Consider the following 20,774-nt stretch of genomic DNA (forward strand, 5'->3'; position numbering starts at 1 on the left):
CTTAGGTAAATGCTAATTATCTCTGTCATATACATACTCAGTTTAATATTGAGGAATGTTCCATGCATTCCTAGGTTCTTAGACCTTTTCATCATAATGGGGTATTGGAGCTTGTTAAAAGCAATTTCTACATCCCTATTGACAATCATGTGTTTCTTGTCCAGGTTCTGCTGATGGTTTGTATTATGTTTATTGACAAGAATATTGAATCAAATCGTATCCAAGATGAATCTTATTTGATCATACCATATGAATTTTTTTGTTAGTTGCTGAAATTAGTTAGTGAGAATTTTATTAAGAAATTCTGCATTAATGTTTATCAAAGAGTTAGGTTCATAGTTGCCTTTCTTTGGTGGGTCCCTATGTGATTTGAGGAGGAGTCTAATTCTAGCTTCATAGAATGTGTTTGATAATGTGTCTCTCATAGATACTAGATGGATGCATCTTGGTTTTTGATACTACTATCTAATCTATGTCTTCTATTTGGAAATTTAAGTCTATTGATATTGAGCTTTAAGACAGAAATATCTGATAAGTTCTGTTATGTTATACACCTGTTGTTAGGAGCTGTGCCTCATCTACTCTTAACATATTTACCTTGTTCTCTGGTAGGGAACATTTTATATAACCAGTTCCTCTTCTTCTTGATCTTCTATATGTAGGATATATTTGATTATATTCTATCCTCATAATTTGGTGGACATACATTATTTCAAGTTTTCTTTGTCATGAAATATGTTTATATATCCTTTAAATGTAAAGGAGAGTTTGGCTTGGGACTGTATTCATGGTTGGTAGTTGTTTACCTTTAATGTTTGTCATATATAATGCCAGGTTTCCTTTTTACCATATCAGCTAAGAAATCTGTATTTATTCTGACTGCATGTCCTTTATAAATAATTAATCTTTTCTCTATGGCATCTTTAAGAACCCTTTCCTCGATCTTTAATAATCCTCTAATGGATTATGATGTCATGGTGGATTGTTCAGTTCTAGAATTCTGTTTGGTTTCTACAGGCATCTCTGAATGAGCCTATCTCACTGGATGTTTGGCATGTTTTTTCTGCTAGAATTCTGCAATATGCTTCCCATCCATTTAGTTTCTTGCTCTTCTCCTTCTTGATACCTATCTCCCCGAAATTTGATCTTCTAACTGAGTCTTGAAGTTCTGGCAAGATCATTTATTTCTTGGATTTGTTCTAAATGATTATTTCCTCTTTCCTATTAGATCTATTCTGTCTTTGACCCTGAGATTATCTTCTATGTCATCAATTTGCTGTGGAGACTTTATACTTTGTTTTTGATTTCCCTGTCTTCTAATTGGTCATTTTTTAGGAGATCTGTCTCTTTATTAAAGCTTTGTTTTAGGTCTTGTATGGGCTTTCTGTACATTTTTTCTTTGGTTGGGGGAGATGTAAGGGTTGTTTTCTTAGCTGTGTCTTCTCTCATATCTTTTAACTAGACATCCATTTTTTCTTGGACTCCCTTGCCTTCTCAGAATTTATTTATCTTTCTGTTTGAAGTTTCCATGAATTATTTTGCTAATGACTGGTTGGTCTCATTTTGTTCACAAATTTCGTTGTAGAGGTTTTCTATCTTTCCATTAATCACATTTTTCAGCAGTATCTGTAATACATTTCGATAACTATCTTCTACATCCTTGATTGTCTGTTCTAATGCCTGGTTATTTACTGTGTGAATTATACTACTTTGACATCACTTTTCTTGTATTTTTCTGATTTGTTCTGTCCATTTGGAGGTTTTCTTTTGGGGGATCTATGATATTAATAGGTGACTACCTATGTTCTTGGTTGATTTTAAGGGTCTTGGTTTGGTTTCCTGTTGTGATTTGTTTTTCTGGAATGGCATTTTTGTCGAGTCCATTAAGGAATAGAAATCAGTTGTGCTGAGATGTTGTGATGTTAATATTTGTGATTCCAATGACCATATGGACTGTCCAATTGTCTATGTGTATGGATATGGATCTCTCTGATGTATACTTCTGTTCCTGCTTTTTTCCATGTTGCCCTTTTATTTCCACACTGCACATGTGCTTTTGAATGTGCTGCCCAATGTGTTACTGGCTGGAACCATTTCATAGATTTCTGTTTTCTTGTGAAGACAGTATAAAATCTTCTTATGAATTGTATGTCTATAATTATGTCTATATTTATAGCTGCATATCTATAATTATAGCTGATTTGATGTGACCCTCTAGATATGGAGTACCTGCTAGTACTCTAAATCTCTATTTCATTAGAGATTGCTAAGATAATTTTCTGTTGTTATTCTGTCATTGTTTTTCCTCATCCTCAGATTTATTGTTTATATTTTGGATTTTTTCACATAATTTAGGATTTGTGATTGTTGTATCAGGTTATTTTGTTTTCCTGCTTATACTACTTTGAAATAGTGATTTCAGGCTTGTAAGAAGAAACAGAAAGAGACAGAAATGTATGTAATTAAATAAAGAGAAAGGGAAGATATTTAAAACTATGTCCTACAAGTAAATTAATATTAAGCAAAGCTAATGAAAATAATTACTTATTTACTCTTCAGAAGATGAGTATAGTACTCTTGGATATCTCAGAGGAAAAGACTTTAGACTCATTACAATTAATGACTTACATAGAAAATACTGGCTAAACGTTCTTCTTCAGAAAGGGAAAAGCTCCATTACTTCCATATTAGTATTATAAAATCATAAAAGCTGCATGTTGAAATGTTTTGCCTGTGCTATTTTCAATTCCATTCTTCATCCATTATGTATCTAGGGCTTTGAATGACCAATTCCTTAAATACCTATATTGCTTATATTGTGATGTAAATCTCAGTAATATAAATATGAATTTATCTATGAGTCACATCTTGAGCTACATTCATATGAAATTTATGCAGTCTCAAGCAAGAAACCTGACTTTTTTTACTCTATTCTATGTTTTAATCAATAAATCCATTCTCTTTAGAAATGCGTTCTCAGCTTTTAAATTGCTCCAGTAAACATCATGTGTTTCTAGTACTTTTACTGAAGTAAATATAAAGTTTGGAATATGAAGACAACTCCCCTATTATCACTTTAAAGTAAGCCCTTGGGGATTATTTTATATATAAAAATAAAAAGTGCAATGCAATCTTTATACATGAATAATATAATGGTTAAGTCAATTAGACACAAGAACTACCATAGTAATTCTCAATTAACTTAAAGGCATCAAAATATTGTCTTCATGAATGTCACTAATTTTAAAAAATAACTAGTCAATACAAAGTTTATATTATATTTGAAATGTACAAAATGAAAATTACACTCAGATTTGCTGTCAATATCCTGCTTCCAGGAATACATTTATTCAGCAAAAAGGGGAAAAAATTAAGGGTTTGTCATATAGAATGAAAAATGTAGAAGCAGACTGTCTTTCCTTAAGATGTTAAGTACCTAAAAATCGTGTGATTTATTCAAAGATACTATACACACTCATAAGAGAATTTGTGATCAGAAGTGATAGGTAAGCAAAGTAACTTAAAAACTCTATGCTTAATTTGAGCTTTTAATATAGGATGACAAGTTTTTAATAAATGAGCCTATTATTCTGTATCTCTAACACACATACAGCATTCTACATTTTCCCACATACTCCCATTCTCTTAGCTCAGTTCCTGATCGATATTCTTCTATTTCATGATTTCAATTCTTTGTAAAATAAAAAGGTGGGCGTTTTTTTGTCTCTAGATCCAATACATTCTAGTAACTTGGAACAGTAGTATGAATTCATGGAGTTACATTTGAATGTCAAATTTGAAGGTATTGTATTCAGGGTACTCTTAATTGGCCTGAAGTATACAAAGATACTCAGTATACTAAGAACAAGGGACTGAATTCAGGGAAACATACAGGTCCAGGCAAGATCCTGAAGCAAAGAAAAGTAAGGGAGCACAAACATCAATCAACTATACTTACAAAGGAATGGAACTGATCTCAGATGTGCCTGGGTGGCAGCTCTATGTGTTTGTGTGTGTGTGTGTATGTGTGTGTGTGTGTGTATGTGTGTCAGTAGAGAGAGATAAAGAGAGGAAGACAGAGAGAGAATTTAGTGTGGCTTCCATATTTACAGTACATAGAGCATTACTTGTTAGGGAGGAGGTACTCATATCAGAGCTATGATACTACTATCGTCACTTTACTGCAAAAAAAACCTCTTGCTTAATCTCTAATTAAATTGGGAAAATAAACTAACATCTTACACGATTGTTTTGACAATTGATTAGTATATTGAAGGCCAAAGGGAGGAATTGGAGATCAATATAATCTTTTTCCTCTCTTCTAAATATTACACTGAAATAGATGTAATTTCAGGAGTCTCCTGACATGTACTTCTTGTTGAATTACTAATATACTTAATAATATGAAACATGTGATAGAGAAATAGATCAGCCAGCAAGCACAAAGAATTAGTGATAAGACTGAGCTTTTGAGCAGGGTTGCCACAACTTTTAGGAATGTAATTCCTTCATATGAACTTCAAATTTTGTGGCTTTCCCTGTGTGATTAAATGGCAAGAAAGTGCTGTAGAAACAAGAATTCTTGTTCAGCCAAGTAGAAAGTGCTCATGTTCCTATCCTCACGTTGCAAATTTCCATTCCCTATAGACTCTCTGTTAGAGTGCTTCTATTTAGTTTATTTCAGCATTTCATCCTTCCCTGTGGGAGACAAGAAAAAAGATACTTTTGTTTGTGTATTAAATTATGTAAATTAGCATGTACAGGCATGATTTGTATAATTACAGAAGTTTGTAAAAAATATAAGTAGGGATCATTTCACAATAAAAATATAATTAATATCACGTAATAAGACTAGAAGCCACAGAATTTTGTGCATGCAAACGTACATTAGATTAGATGCAGAATTTCTATTTTGAGGTAAACTTTATATTGAAGTATAATGCACTTTAAAGATGGAAACATTTTATTGAAAAATATATTTCCTCGAGATATTTTTGCTTCATAATTTTAGGGATACCGTTGGACCCATTGTAATAATGAGATGTACAAGACGTTATGTCGAAAGACAAACTTTACAACTTTGGCTGGCGAGGGTGTGGAGATGGGTAAGGATGGGAAGGGAAAACAAAGGAAGAGGAAACAATGCTTGATAAGAAATGTACTCATTAGTTTGCCCATATAATTGTAACCCCTCTCTACGATATTTTCACAATAAAAAAAAATTAGAAGAAAATGTGTTTTAACTCCAATTTAGAAATCTAGATAGATAATTTAATTTAATTTAACCAAAAATATTATTGAGTATAAGATTCTTATACTCTCTACATTCTTCACACTGAGATCATCAAATATGGTGAGTTTGAAATGATTAGTCTCTATTTGACCCATGTTAATATTATTTACAATTTGAGTGAAATGTTTAGAATGTAGTATTTATTTTAGTAGCTCTGAAGAGACAATAACTGATATAATCAAAGGCTAAAAATGATTAGATTTAAAATTTAGAATTCAGGAAATGTTTTTGACCACACTGGTTACTGGAGCCTTCACAAAAACCTCATGAGACAATTTATATTGATGAAGCAAAAATCCCAGTTTAGAGATTTACGAATAGAAAAACCATGTCATTCTGAATATGTAGAGCTACATAACAACATAGAAAATTTAGCTTTTAAATATCTGAATATACTAATACATTTAATTGCAGGGTAAGTACTTGTTCTGGAAGGAGAAAAAATTGCATTTATTTTGAAAAGTAAAGCTAAATATTCATTTGAATAAAAGACAATATTTAAAATATCACTCATCCAAGACACAAGATGTACAGTTCATTGGTTTTCATGCCTATTATGTTCTCTAAACTTCAAACAATTACTAGGTAACTGTTTTATATTTTTTGTCATGGAATCTTATTTGATAAATTTTTATTCAGTAAGTTAAATAATTGGCCAATAACAATATAAATTACGCATGAACAAAGTTTAGAACAAGTATTTCTTTCACAAGACATATCATGGTTCTCTTCAAGAACACTGGAAGGCAGTGTGTTATTTATTTATTTTTAGTTATTTTATTAATGGTTATTAATTTTCAGAAGTGGCAGTTTGGTTATTCTCTTTCCATAATATACTCCTTCCATTTCCTTTTTGTTACTCCTTCATCCAAAAATCTTGTTTTTTACATAAAATTATATCTTTATATATGCACATATATACTCATTTGGAAGATATAAGCTAAACTGCAACTTAATTAAAGATGTACAGAGGATTTACAGGATGAACAAAAACGAGTATTTTTTGTTAACTTCTGAATTGAACTATCATTATTATTATGGTTAGGGTTAGGATACCAGACAGAATTAAAATTAGGGTTAGAGAAATAGCAAATTTAGGTTCAAAACAGGATGACCTATTGCAACAATAATACTCACAGCACACTGTACTGAAAATGAACTTTATAGCTTGGGGAGAGAATAGTGATGGAGATGGGAGAGGGAAGGGATAGTTGGACAACAACAAAGAAGGGGGTAACAATGGTCAACAAGAAATATACTCATTACCTTTCACATTTAACTGTAATCCATCTGTCAGCCTCATTACCTACTCAGGAAACTTATTTCTGAGGACAGCAGTTCAAAGCCAGCCCAGGCAGGAAAGTCTGTGAGAATTTTATCTCCAATTAACTACCAAGAAACCAGAAAGTGGTGCTGTGGCTCAAGTGGTACAAGCGCACACCTTGAGCTAAAGAACTCAGGGATTGTGCCCAGGCCCAGAGTTCAAGCTCCACGACCGACAAAAAGAAAAAAAAAAAGAAATGTGTTAAATGTTAAGTAAAGCTGAACTTTTTTAGGTTCTAGGAATTCAGGAAAATCTGGGATAATGGAAGTACAGTGTATTTCATAATATCAGGATTTGAGATCAATGAATATAATGATTCCTCTTATGGAACAAGATAGGTTCAGAGATAAGAGTGAGAAAATCTGTATTGTTTAGGAAAACCTGCAATTTATTTCGAGGATTACAGTGAAATTTCAGTTAGGATTGCACAAAACGAGCATTTTTCATAAATTTTAGAATTGGCATACGATTTAGTGGCAAGGATATGGTTAGGATTCCAGCCATGGTTAGGGTTAGAGTGAAGGAGAAAAAAAATGAGGGTCAAATTGAGGGTAAATTTTAATATAAGCCTGGTAAAAATTAGAATGAATGTGAACTAGAGTATTGCTATTAATATTATAATCTACTTGCAATATTCAATATACCAGTTAAGATTAAGTTTAGGGTTAGAAAATGACTAAGATATTGGAAAAAAAATGAAACCTATGTTTGGAAGGCTTATTTCAATCAAGTTAGGATGAATGAAAACTAGTGTAACACTAACTAGTTAGTGTTAGTATTGACATATAATTTGGATTAAAATCAGGGTCAGTATTTTGTTCTGATTATGATCAGTGTTATGAATAGGAAAGTTTTACTATAAAATTGATTTTTCACTAACAAATAGAAGCCAAAATGTGAGTGTGAATATTAACTAGAGCATTATCATTATATTTATTTCTCAGTGATCATTCTTGTAATGATTAATGAGAGTTTTCCAGCCAGGTTTAGGTTGAGAGTTAGCGTTAAGTAAAGTACTAGATGATATGTAAATCTGAAATTGTTTTAGGATACAGTGGTTCAGGAAAAGGTAGGATTAATGGAAACTACACTATTTTTCCTGGTTAGAGAATTTGAGGACAAGTAATATAATAGTTCATGTTAGGGAACAAGATCACTTCAGAGGTAGAGTCAGGAAATTTGTTGGAATTAGGGCAACTTGAAACTCATTTCCAGAGTGCAAACTGGAATATTCATTGCAATGAATAAAAACTAGAGTATTTTTAATATTAATTTTGGACTATTAGTAGGTTGAAAATTAGGTTTCAGTTCCAGCTGGGCTTAGTGTTAGCATTAGGGAAATGGAAAATTTAGGGTCAAACTGAAAGTAAATCTGTGAATAACAAGTCAAGATTGAATTAGAATGAATATGAAATAGGAAACTGTTAATAATATTAGGATTAAGGTATGATTAGTGTGAGGATTAGCCTGAATGTTGTGTTAGAAAAATGGCACGGTATTGAGTAAAACTAGAAACTATTTTAAGAAAGATGAGTTGAATCAAAGACAGGATGTATAAATTTAATGTACTTTTGTGGCTTTTAGAATCCAAAGGCAATTGGTTCTAGGGTTAGGGTTACTTTTCTAATTAATGAACTAATGAATTAAACGCACAATTCTTTCATTCTTACAAGACAGTCACAATTTGGGGAAAAAAAATTTCTACATGAAAATGTGTCTTAAAATATTTTCCAACCAGGATTAAATAATAGTGAACAGGGTGTCATTCATTAAAATTAGGTAAGTTGATGATAAAACTTTCAAAAATATCCAAACAAATAAATTGGAACTCAGATATGTTATTGGGAAAACAGATACTTGCTCTTGCTGGGAAATTGTGTGTGTGTGTGTATGTGTGTGTGTGTGTGTGTGTGTGTTTCTGTGTGTGTGTGAGAGAGAGTGTGTGTGTGTATGCACCCACCACAGGTCTTCAAATGAGGCCTGGGCCCTGTTGTCAGCTTATTCTGTGGAAGTATGGCACTAAACCACATAGCCACAGGCTTTCTTCTGGCTTTTTTGTAGTTATTTTGAGATTCATATCTCATGGATTTTCCTGTCTGGACTTAATCTTCTGATCTCCAGCAATCCTTGGGTTAGTGTTACTGTGGGTGCTACCACAAAGTGAGAGTTCATTAAACTGGGAGCAATATGGAAGTACTCGTGCAAGATATGAAGTAACCAGTTCATTAATGTGGGAGTAACAGGATCACATTAGATTGCCTTCAAACACATTATTTCTGATGAGTTTAACTGAAGCCCAAAGCATAATCTACACTTATTAGCCACACTGTACAAAGTAGCACATATTCATGGTTTAGAATATGTACAATGAATTAAATCCTGAATCAAAAGACTTTGTTGGGTTTGCACCAAAGAAATAGAGTGTCATTGAAATGAAGTCAAGACTGGAGGCCTGTAGCGAGCAGTAGAACATCTGCTTAGTGTTTGTCCAACCCCCAAGACCATAAAGAAGTAGAAGAGAAAGTGTAAGAGAAAGAGGAAAGGAAAGGAGGAGGAAGGGGTAAGAGAGGAGGAAGGACATAGCAGGAGGGAGAAGATCGGACAGGGAGAAAGTAGAGGTAGGAGAGAAGGCAGAGGGAAACAGGACCCTGGAGAAGAGGAGCAGGAAAGGAGGCAGGAAGAATAAAATAAATGCAATATAACAACAAGAGATGTTGGAAAACATTTTGCATAAGTGATCTGCATATGCAGGATTATTTTCTAATCAGAGAGACAGCTAGCACAGTGATAATATGGGTGATACCTGTTGCTCAGTCATTTTATTCTCTTTCTTCAGTGAGGAGTTCAGAAGAAATGCTGACTTCGGTGTTTTATAAATATACTTCAGAAATTCTTTTTCATGAATCAAACAATGGAAAGAACTAAATGCAACTTCTCTTAATTAAAAAAGAATAGAAGCTATATTCATTTGTATTACTATGCATGAAGAAATCCTGGAGATTTCTGGTTAATTCAGAGGGCCCCATGCAAAAATATAGGACAAGAGGAAAGGAAAACTGTTTTTAAAGTATAATAGGTTATCATTGATTAAAAGTTTTACTGGACATTTTTCATTTTTCTTTTTGTTTTGTTTTTGTTTTTGCCAGTTGTTCATTGCTCCAAGGCTGTGCCCTGGAGCCCTTTCCAAGCCACCACGTTAAACTCCATTTCTGTAGTCCCTGTGGTTGTGGGTGCCTCCTCAGGTCACCCGTTGAGATGTGTGGCCAACTCCTTTACCTTGGATGTGCAGTGAGTGGATGTGTGTGCATGCTCCCCAGCATTGCCAGATGAGCCCCGCCCACCCTTCCCACCTAACTTCCCAGTCTCAGTTGTTCCATTTCACCCAGGAGCTGGCAGCAATGGGTCTGTAGTTGAGGCCACTGCTGCCCGCTCCTCCTCCAGCTGTGTTGGTACTGGTCTTCTGTGCTCCTGAGTGCGTGGACCATCCTACAGAGTCTCTGTTCTGGGGTCACTGCCTGCCTCCATGAGTGCGGGGTGGGGGACACCATGTTTGTACACTGAACAGTCCATGGGTAAAGGAAGGCTGGGCATGAAATCTTCCCCCTTGGGGCCAAGCAGCCCAGCCTTGGTTCACCTCATCAGTCTTTAAGCGGGTCTGTGTTGGCCCCTCTGCCAGCTTGCTTGTGACAGCTGCAGCAGCTCAACAACCTGGATCCCCTCAGCATCTCTGTGGAATTCCATTTTCTGGTCCTTGTGGACTCGGTACAGGGCCAACCCTACATATGCCAATCAGTGCCAGAGAAGCCTGGACTTGCAGCACACCAGCTGCAGTACCGGGGGAATGAATCCCCTCTTGCTTTGCTGTGTAGCCTCCTCTGTCGCCCTTCTGGCCCACATGAGCTCAGCTCTGGGTGCCATTCTAGGGATACTCCATTTGGAGGCAATCGGCTCACCCCCTACCCTTGTTGTTCTCCAAAGCAGGAGAAAGGGCTTGGCCTTGGAAATGTAGGCTGCACAGATGGTAGCCAGGACTTGGCGTCTGCCCTGCCTTCCCCCCTGGATTTGGCACCTGAGTCTGGGTTGCTTGGTTTGGTCACTAATGGAACCTTGTTGGCTACAGCCCACCGCAAAGGTCCTGCACCTGCTGCAGCAGCAATGTGGTGTACTGGACCCCCTTATGGTCACTACATGGACCTCTGATGGGTCTACTTGGGCAGGGTGTGGGTTTCATCTCAGGACTCCATTAGGAAGTGCCACTCCCCTTCGTGGTACTGAAAGCAAGAGGTGCCACATATAATTTCTACTTTCTAACATTTTCCTTCACTGAGATAAACAAAACTTGGAGATTGAAATAAGTTTTATAAAAACAAAATATATAACCTATATCACTTCAACGATTTAAACCATTGTAATATTTTTATCCAGTAGGAATTCTGTCTGTAATTACTTATTTTACATTTTAACATAACTAATGTAATGTATTTTGTGTGTATTTTACTATTCTAGTATAATTTTATTTGTACTACTTACATACAATTTTTTTCAAATTCTGAGATTTAATCACATGTTTATGGATAAGAGTTTTGTTGTACTTTTATTTCAGTTTTCCATTATGGCCTTATGAATACAAACAATAAAATCCATTCTTGCTAGTATAAAGTTTAATGATTTTGGACTAGAAACTCAAGGATATAGCATTACATGTCATACAGTAATGTGTATCACTTTGTATAATACTGCTCCATAAAATAATTAATAATTCAGGTGGCAGCCACTTCATCTGGCATGCTTGTCTGTCTGGTGAAGTAGGATCCTAGTGGCAGCCTGCCCATATCGGGCCATTGCGGGCACCTCGCCTGGGACTGTGGGAGAAGATTAGGGTGCACCTGCTGTTCAGCTAGGGCAGCAACCCGGCAGCTGCTGTGTGAATGACAGTGTCACTGACTCACATCTAACACATGCCTGCCCTGTGGGCTTGGGCCCTGAGGATCAGCTCCTGGGAGCACACACACACCGCGGGGCAGGGGGCGCCTACCTAGGAAGGTGTGCAGACCAAACAGAAGCCACTCTGCAGATTGGCTGGTACAATATTTATTCTTCTTAGAGCAGGGGACAATTCTGCTCTGCTGTGGGGAGAAAACAAGAAAGACAGACCCAGGCGGGTGAAGCCATCTTTTTGTACTCAAGCTGGCAAGGAAACTTTCCTCCATGCACTCTCCAGCAGACTCAGGAAGCCCTTCCATGCTCCTTGTACATGGAGTAGCAGCCAGGGACACTCACGTCTGGTGCTCCTGGCTGCTCTTTTGGGTTTGTTTGTTAATTTATACAGACAGTCCCTCCCTCAGACAGCAGAGTTATTCTGGGTTTTGTAAAACGTTCTGCATCTGAGCATTCCCAATGTTTGGTTTTTGCATTGTTTCTTGTAAATGTTTTGTGAAATTTGTGTTTTAGGTGTTGAGGTGCGAGAGAAGTAGCCAGATTATGAAAATAGTTTCCTACCAGTCTTTCATTTAAAAATGAAAACAGATTCTCTATAAAAATGCCTATCAGGAAATAAATTTGAGAGGGGAAAAATGTTGCTTTCTCATAAGATAAAAATACGCTAGTTTTATATGCATATCTTATGCGCTCAAAATACAATTAAGTAACACATTATCTAGGAACAATTGTCCAGAGCTAAGTGTTAAGTGTCTAGGAGCTAGAGGCAGGGTGTTTGTGAGCTTTATCCAAAGGGAGGGAAGAAAGTTAAAATTCATAAATGACTTTGTAGAATCAAGGTGGCAATACAAAATGACTGTCACAATAAACTTCTTTGCTATTCGGGGTCTTTTATTGTTCCATATGAATTTTTGGAATGCTTCTTCTATATCATTGAAGAGTGACATTGGGATATTGGTAGGTATCACATTGAATTTGGATATAGCCTTTGGCAGTATTGCCATTTTCATGATGTTAATCCTCCCAATCCAGGAGAATGGGAAGTTTCCCACTTCCATAGCTTTGCTTTAATTTTCTTTTTTCAGGTTTTTAAAGTTCCCATCATAGAGGTCCTTCACCTCTTAAGTTAACTCCTAGGTATTTTATTTTTTGTGTGGCTAGTAAAAAGGGGTTGCTTTCTTAATTTCAGCTGCACTCTTATCGTTATTGGAATACAGGAAAGCCTTTATTTTCTGAGGGTTAATTTTATTCTCTGCTAGTTTGCCAAAGTTTCTGATCAGCTCAAGTAACTTGGGAATGGAGTCCCTGGGTTTCATTATATACAAGACCATGTCATCTGCAAAGAGAGAGAGTTTTACTTCATCTTTTGCTATTTGGATCCCTTTAAGATGGCATCTTGTCTTATTGCCCCAGCTAGCATTCTAATACTAAGTTGAAAAGGAGTGGAGAGAGCAGACATCCTTATCTCATTCTTGAATTTATAAGAAATGGGTTTAACTTCTCACCATTAAGTATAATGCTGGCTGAAGGTTTGTCAATTCTTAGCAGAAAGAACAGCACTAGAGCAATATAAGTTCCAAATTTCAAACGCTACTAAAAAGCCATAGTAATAAGTACAGCTTGGTTCTGGCACAAGAACAGACCTGAGGACCAATGGAGTAGGACTGAAGACTCAGAATGCTGAAATGTACTCATTACCCTACACATGTAACTGTAAACCCTCTGTATAGTATTTTTACAATAAACAGTATAAAACTCTCTTTCTGGTATAGATTTCCAGTGCTATCCTCGGCATTGCATTTTTTGCCTTTTCTGGCTGTGGTTAGGTCCATCTGCCTAGTGGATCAGTAGTCTTCAATGCTTCTTGGTCTTGAAGTGGGACTTGATTATCCAGTGATGGTTGGAGCTAGGCCAAGGACAGGACAAAACCACTTCCAGGGCCTGGCTTCTTCAGCCCCCCACCCCCCATGCAACTAGGATTGCAAGCAGAATTTCTCTGAATTTGACTCCAGAAAACAATCACTGAACCAAAAGGCAAGGTCAAAAAACACCTCCCCTCTTCCCCCCATTCCCTCCTTTCTTCCTCCTTGGGAAAATACAAAATAATTTTGCAGGTTTTAGCAAGCACACAAATTGCCCACCACCTCCACTTTTAAGCTAGGATTAAGTCACTAAGCCATGTAAATGGATAATGCCGCACTCATTCTGGACAACAACTTCAGGTTGTTTGATGCTTTAATTTGTTGTTGGTGGTGGTGGTAGGAGGGTCTGAACTCTGGGTCTGGTTGCTGTACCTGATGAGCTTTTCAGCTCAAGGCTAGTGTTCTACCACTTGAGCCACAGAGCCATTTCCACATTTTTCTGCTTATGTGGTGCTGAGGAATTGAACTCAGGACCTCATGCATTCAAGAAAAGCACTCTACCACTGAGTCTCCTTCCCAGCCTTAATGCTTCAATTCTTTAAATTTTATTTTTGTCAGTCCTGGGGTTTAATCTCAGGGTGTTAACATATCCCTGAGTTCTTCAGCTCAAGTGGAGCTCTTTACCACTTGACCCACAGTGCCAATTCCTGTTTTCAGATAAGCGTCTTTCAGACATTCCTGCCAGGGTTTGTTTTGATCAGTGAATTTTTAAATTATATTTCTTCTATGTATTTCCTGGAATATTGCAGTTTATCTGAAATTAAAGTTTTCTGTAAAACTTTGTCTTCAACAATAGTATTAAATATTACATTTACAATCTATTCTGTAGCAATACATTTTGAAATTATTATGTTAAGATGAAAATCTTGTTGTTTTTAGAAAAATCCCATTAAAGTCCAAATGGGAAATATGCTCATTTCAGCAGCTTTGAGTCTCCTTTGTATTTATTTATTTATTTATTTATGAAAATACCATACAGACGGGTAACAATTACAAGGGCAAGATAATGAGTACATTACTCATGAAGCATTGTTGCCTCCTCCTTTGTTTCCCCTTCTCATCTGTTCTCATCTGTCCCCCACCATGCTCTCCAGGCACCCCTTTGCCCACCCCCCACCCTCACCGGCCAAGTTTTAAATTTTGTTTTTCTTTTATTTTTTATTTGTTTATTTTTTTATAGTGAGAATACCAAAGAGACGAGTTACAATTACATGGGCAAGATAACGAGTACATTTCTTATCAAGCATTGTTGCCGCCTCTTTGTTTCCCCTTCCCATCCCTTTCCATACTACCCCCCTCTCTCCATCCGATCCTTCCCCTACCCCCCATCAATGTTGTAAAGTTCGTTTTTCGACCTAACGACTTGTATATCTTATTGTTGCAATGGGTCCACCTGTATCCCTAGTTCAAAGATTAGTTTTTTCCTTCCCCTCCACAAATTATACCAATATCAAATACCGTGAAAGCAGGGGCTATACTGTGGGGGAGGGACATACAAAGCAATATAGAAATCATCTTATAAATATGTTAGAAACAATTGCAAGAAAAAAAAACAATGAATCCTTATCTTGTGGTTCATTTAACTTAGCATCAACTTGTCTGACCTTTTCTGCTTGTCTCAGACGTATACTAGATATTGCAAATAAGGGAAACCATGGGACCTATGTTTCTTTGGCACTGGTTTAGTTCACTTAATATAAATTTTTCCAAGTCTTTCCATTTCCTAACAAGTGGGGCAATGTCATTTTTTTCTGATGGAGGCATAGAATTCTCATATATATATATACCAAATTTTATTGATCCATGCATCTACTGAGGGGCATTTGGGTTGGTTCCATATCTTACCTATGGTAAATAATGGCTCAATAATCATAATTGTGCTGGTACCTTTAATATGGTCTTGTTTGTGACCATTTGGGTAAAGGCCCAAAAGTCGGATTGCTGGGTCATAGGGGAGCTCTATGTGGAATCTTTTGAGGAACCTCCATACTACTTTCCAAAATGGTTGAACAAGTTCACATGCCCACCAACAATGCAACAAATTTCCCTTATGCCCACATCCCCTCTAGCATCTGTTGTTGTTAAAGTTCTTGATTATAGCCATTCTAACTGGGGTGAGGTGGTATCTCAGTGTTGTTTTGATTTGCATTTGTGTTATGGCTAGAGAGGTTGAGCATTTCTTCATGTGTTTATTGGCCATCCTTCTTTCATTTTCAGAGAAGTTTCCCTTTATGTCTTAAGCCCACTTCTTTATTGGGCAGTTGTTTTATTGAGGATTTGTTGTTGTGGGATTTAATTTTTTGAGTTCCATGTATATTTTAGATATGAGACCCTTGTCTGTTGTATGGTAGTGAAGAGCTTCTCCCAATCAATGGGCTTTCAATTGATCTTGCTAGCTATGTCATTTTCCATGCAGAAGCTCTGCAATTTGATGCAATCCAATTTGTCCAACATTTCTTTGATTTGTTGTAATTCTGGGTCTCTATTAAGAAAATTTCAGCCTGTGCAAAAGAGACCTACTGTTTCTCCTATTCCATTCTTTAATGTTTTCAGAGTGTCTGTTTGAATCCGAGGTCTTTGATCCATTTGGAGTTCATTCTGGTGCAGGATTATATATAAAGTTCTAGCTTTAGTTTTCGACCAGTAGTTAACCAATTTTGCCAGCACCATTTACTGAAGAGGTTGTGTTTCTTCCATTCTAATTTTTTAGCTCCCTTATAGAACATTAGATGTCTATAGGTCTATAGGTTCATTTCTGGGTTTTCATTTCTATTCCATTGGTCTTATGGTCTGTTCTTGTGACAGTACCAAGCTGTTTTAATTACTATGGCTTTGTAGAAGAGTTTGAAATTTGGTATTGATATTCCTCCAGCTCTGTTGTTTCCGCTAAATATCGTTTTTGGTATTAGTGGTCTTTTATTGCTCCATACGAATTTTTGGATTGCCTCTTCATTTTACTAAAAGAGGCTGGAATATTGATAGGTATCATATTGAATTTGTAGATAGCCTTGGGAAGTATTGTCATTTTCACGATGTTGATCTTTCCAATCCAGGAGCATGGGAGTTTTTGCCACTTTTTAAGTTCTGTTTTGAGTTCCTTTTTCAGGTTTTTAAAATTTTCATCATAGAGGTCCTTCTTTTCTTTGTTAAGTCCTAGGTATTTTATTTTTTGTGGGGCTATTACGAATGGAGTTGCTTTCCTGATTTCAGCCATACTTTTCTCATTTTTGGTATGCAGAAAAGCCATTGTTTTTTGAGGGTTAATTTTATACCCTGCTACTTTGTCAAAGTTTTGAATCAGCTTGAATAATTTGGGAGTGGAGTCCATGGGATTCTTTAAATCCAAGTTCATGTCATCTGCAAAGAGGGAGAACTTCTTCTTTCCCTATTTGGATTCCCTTTTATATTTGAATCTTATCTTATTGCTGTACCTAGCCATTCTAATACTAGTTTGAAGAGATGTGGAGTGAGTAGACATCCTTATGTCATTCCTTAATTAAGAGGAAATACCTTTATTTTTTTTACCATTAAGTAAAATGGTGGATGTAGGTTTGTCATATTCATCCTTTATTGTATTGAATAACGTTCCCTGAATTCCTAATTTTTCCAGAACCTTCATCATAATGGGGTGTTGGATCTTGTCAAATCTTTTTTCTGCATCTATTGAGGTAACCATGTAGTTCTTATCCTTGCTCTTGTTGATATGAGTTATCGTTTTAATTGATTTGCATATATTGAAGCAGCTTTATATCCCTGAAATTAATCCTGTTTGATCATGATGTATGATTTTTTGGATGAATTGTGAAAGTCGATTGACCAAAATTTTGTTGAGAAATTTTGAATCAATGTTCATCAAAGAAATGGATCTATAGTTCTCTTTCTTTGATGAGTCGCTGCTTGGTTTGGGAATGAGTTTTATGATGGCTTCATAGAATGAGTTCGATAGTGAACTTTCTCTTTCAATTTCATTGAAGACTTGGAGGAGTATTGGTGTGAGCTCTGCTTTGAAGGCTTGTAGATTTCCGCTGTAAAACTATCTAGTCCTGGGCTTTCCTTAGATGGGAGGTCTCTTATTGCTATTTCTATTTCATTGCTTAATATGGGCCAGTTAAGATGGTTTAACTCATCTTGGTTTAGTTTCGGCATGTCTATATTTACAAGGAAACGGTACATTTCTGACAAGTTCTCAAACTTATTAGCATAAAGGTTTGAGAAGTATTCCTTATAATGTACTGAATCTTGGTTGTTTCTGTGGTGATGTTTCCATTCTCATCTCTGAGTTTATTTATTTGAGTGTGTTATCTTGTTCTTCTAATAAGATTTGTTAAGGGTCTGTCAATTTGTTAATTTTTCAAAGAATCAATTCTGTTTTGTTGATTCTTTCTATGATTTTTTGGATTCTAATTCATTTAGTTTTGATTTAATTTTAATTATTTCTTTCCATCTACTTGATTGGGGTTTATCCTGCTGCTCTTTTTCAAGGAGGCTCAGATGTCTCATTAAATTGTTGGTTTCAGGTCACTCCAATTTGTTGATGTAGGAACTCAGAGCTATAAACTTGCATGAGTACTGCATTTGCTCTGTCCCAGAGGAGCTGGTAATCTGAGTGTTCATTTTTGTTGAATATTATAAACATTTGAATTTCGTTTCTGATCTCTTCCATGACCCACTGGTGATTCAACAGTGTGTTGCTCAGCCTCCATGTGTTACAGGACTTTCATTAGTAGCTTTTGGTATTGAGTCCTAATTTTATTCCCTTGTGGTCTGAGAGAATGCAAGGAATAACTTCAATGTTTTTGGATTTGGACAAGTTTAATTTGTGACCTAAATGTGGTCTCTTTTTGAAAAAGTTTCCTGTGTGCTGAGAAAAACGTGGATTCTGATGCTGCTAGGTGAAATATTCGGTAGATGTCTGTTAAATGTAGGTGATCTATGCAGTTTTTTATATCCATGGTTTCTCTGTTGTTTTTTTTGACAAGTTGATATATCTAGTGAGGAGAGTGTGTTAAAGTCCCCAAAAATTAGTATCTTTGCATCTACGGGAGATGTGAGAAAAAGTAGAGTTTCTTGGATAAATTCGGTTGCTCTTATGGGGAATAGATATTTAAAATTGTAATATCCTCCTGAAGGAGAGATCCCTTAAGTAGTATTTAGGGACCTTCTTTATCTCTTCTCACTAATTTTAATTTGAAATCTATTTTATCTGATATTAGGATTGGAACTCCTTCCTGTTTATGAGGCCGTTTGCTTGTTAGATTTTGTTCCAGCCTTTCACTTTCAACATGTGTTTGTTTTTATGAGCAAGTTGTGACTCCTGAATGCAGCAGACAGAAGGATCTTTTTTTAAATCCAACTAGACAATCTATGTTGCTTAATTGTATTGTGAAGTTTGTTAATGTTGGGAGATAGTACTGAGAGATATTTGGGAGTTCCTGCCATTTTATGCACCTTCTTGAGGGCTGCGCCAAGTGGGTTCTTCCTACGGTTCTTGGATTCTCAATTTGGGTGCAGTTTCTTACCCTTTATTGTGGTCCTGTTAGTTTTCTCTGTGTAGGACATCTTTAAGTAACTTTTGTAGGGCTGGTTTGGTAAAGATATATTGTTTCACTTTTTCTTTGGCATGGAAAGTTTTTATTTGTCCTTCAGTCATGAAGGAGAGTATAACTGGGTACAGTTTTCTTCGTTGATAGTTGTTTGTCTTTAGGGCATGGCCTACATCATTCCAGGCTCTTCTTGCTTTAATTGACTCTGCTGAGAAATCTGAGGTGATTCTAATTGGTTTCCCTTACAGGTGATTGAACTTTTCTCCTTGACAACTTTGAGGATGTTTTCCTTGGTCTGAATTGATCCTGTGGATATTATAATATGGAGTTGTCACGTCTTGTTCTGGTCTGGTCTATTTGGGGTTCTAAAAGCTTCTTGTATTTGAATAGGCCTATCTTTTTGCATGTCTGGGAAGTTTTCTGCTAGGATCCTGTGAAACAAATTTCCTAGACCTTCTGTTTCTAGGTGCTCCTCTACACCTATTATCTTCAGATTAGGCTTTCTGATGGTGTCTTCCAAATATTGAATAGATCTATAATATTTCTTGGATTTGTCTTAGATAGTTGTATGTTCTTCCTCTACCATATATATGCTGTCTTCAATCCCTGAGTTTCAGTCTTCTGCATGGTCTAACCTACTGTGAAGAATTTCTACTTTGAGGGCTGGGAAGGTTGCTCAGTATTAGAGTGCTTGCCTTGCATGCATGAGGCCCTGGGTTCAATTCCTCAGCACCACACAAGCAAAATAAAAATGCAGGAAGTGGCGCTGTGGCTCAACTGTTAGAGCGCTAGCCTTGAGCTGAAGAGCTGAGGGACAGCACCCAGGCCCAGAGTTCAGGCTCCATGACCAGACCCAAAAAATAAATAAAAAAGTATTTCTAATTTGTTTTTTTAAATTTCTTTTCCTTCTAATTGGTCGGCTTTGATGGCTTCAAATTCTTTGTTGGAGCTTTGTTTTAGATCTTGTGTGAATTTGTTTACTTCCTTAATTTGGTGTTCAGTGTTTATTCTCAAATCACTTAGTTGATTGGTTATGGTTTCCTTGGACTCTCATTCTTTCTGTTGGGCTCCATTCAACATTCCCTTTGGGGTCTCCCTGACTTCTTTCAGCTGTCTTTTAATGGATTCCATGAATGCCTCTATTTGGTATGAAAGTAACACCAGTTTTGTGCTAGAACACTATTTTAAGGCAAGCATCATCCAAAGTCCTGTAGTTGCACAATCAAAAGTCGACAGATACAACCTATTTCAACAGGTACTATCTATTCAACATAAAACAACAATGTATTAATGGGCTAAGAACAGCAAAGTAGAATTTGGCAAACCAGAAATTATTAGTTTTAGGGAGAAAAGTGGGGAAAAATAGGATTAGAGAGATGTGGAAAGGTAAAAGGACAGTGAAATTAACCAAGTCCTAATTTCAAAGAGGAAAATGGATTGGACAAAATGATAGGAGAAAAAGAAGAGAAAATAAAAGAGGCAAGAAAAAATGGAAAAACAAAAATTTAAATTTAAAAAGTGAAACACAAAAGTGACACAAGTTTAAAGAAGAAATATTGAGAAAAGAACAGGAATAGGATGAGAGGAGGGGAGGAGTAGAAAGGAGGTGTGAAGAACTAAAAATACTTATAATAAAAATAAAAAGTAAAAAATAATTATAATATTATATAGGTATTATGAGATGATACTGTTATTAAGGAATTTAAGCCTAAGAGTTTTTGAAATAAGTAATAAATTTCTGGATTAAGTGTGTA

Source organism: Dipodomys spectabilis, unplaced genomic scaffold, assembly GCF_019054845.1.
Source record: "Dipodomys spectabilis isolate Male_0828 unplaced genomic scaffold, ASM1905484v1 ptg000481l, whole genome shotgun sequence".
Classification (NCBI taxonomy): Eukaryota; Metazoa; Chordata; class Mammalia; order Rodentia; family Heteromyidae; genus Dipodomys; species Dipodomys spectabilis.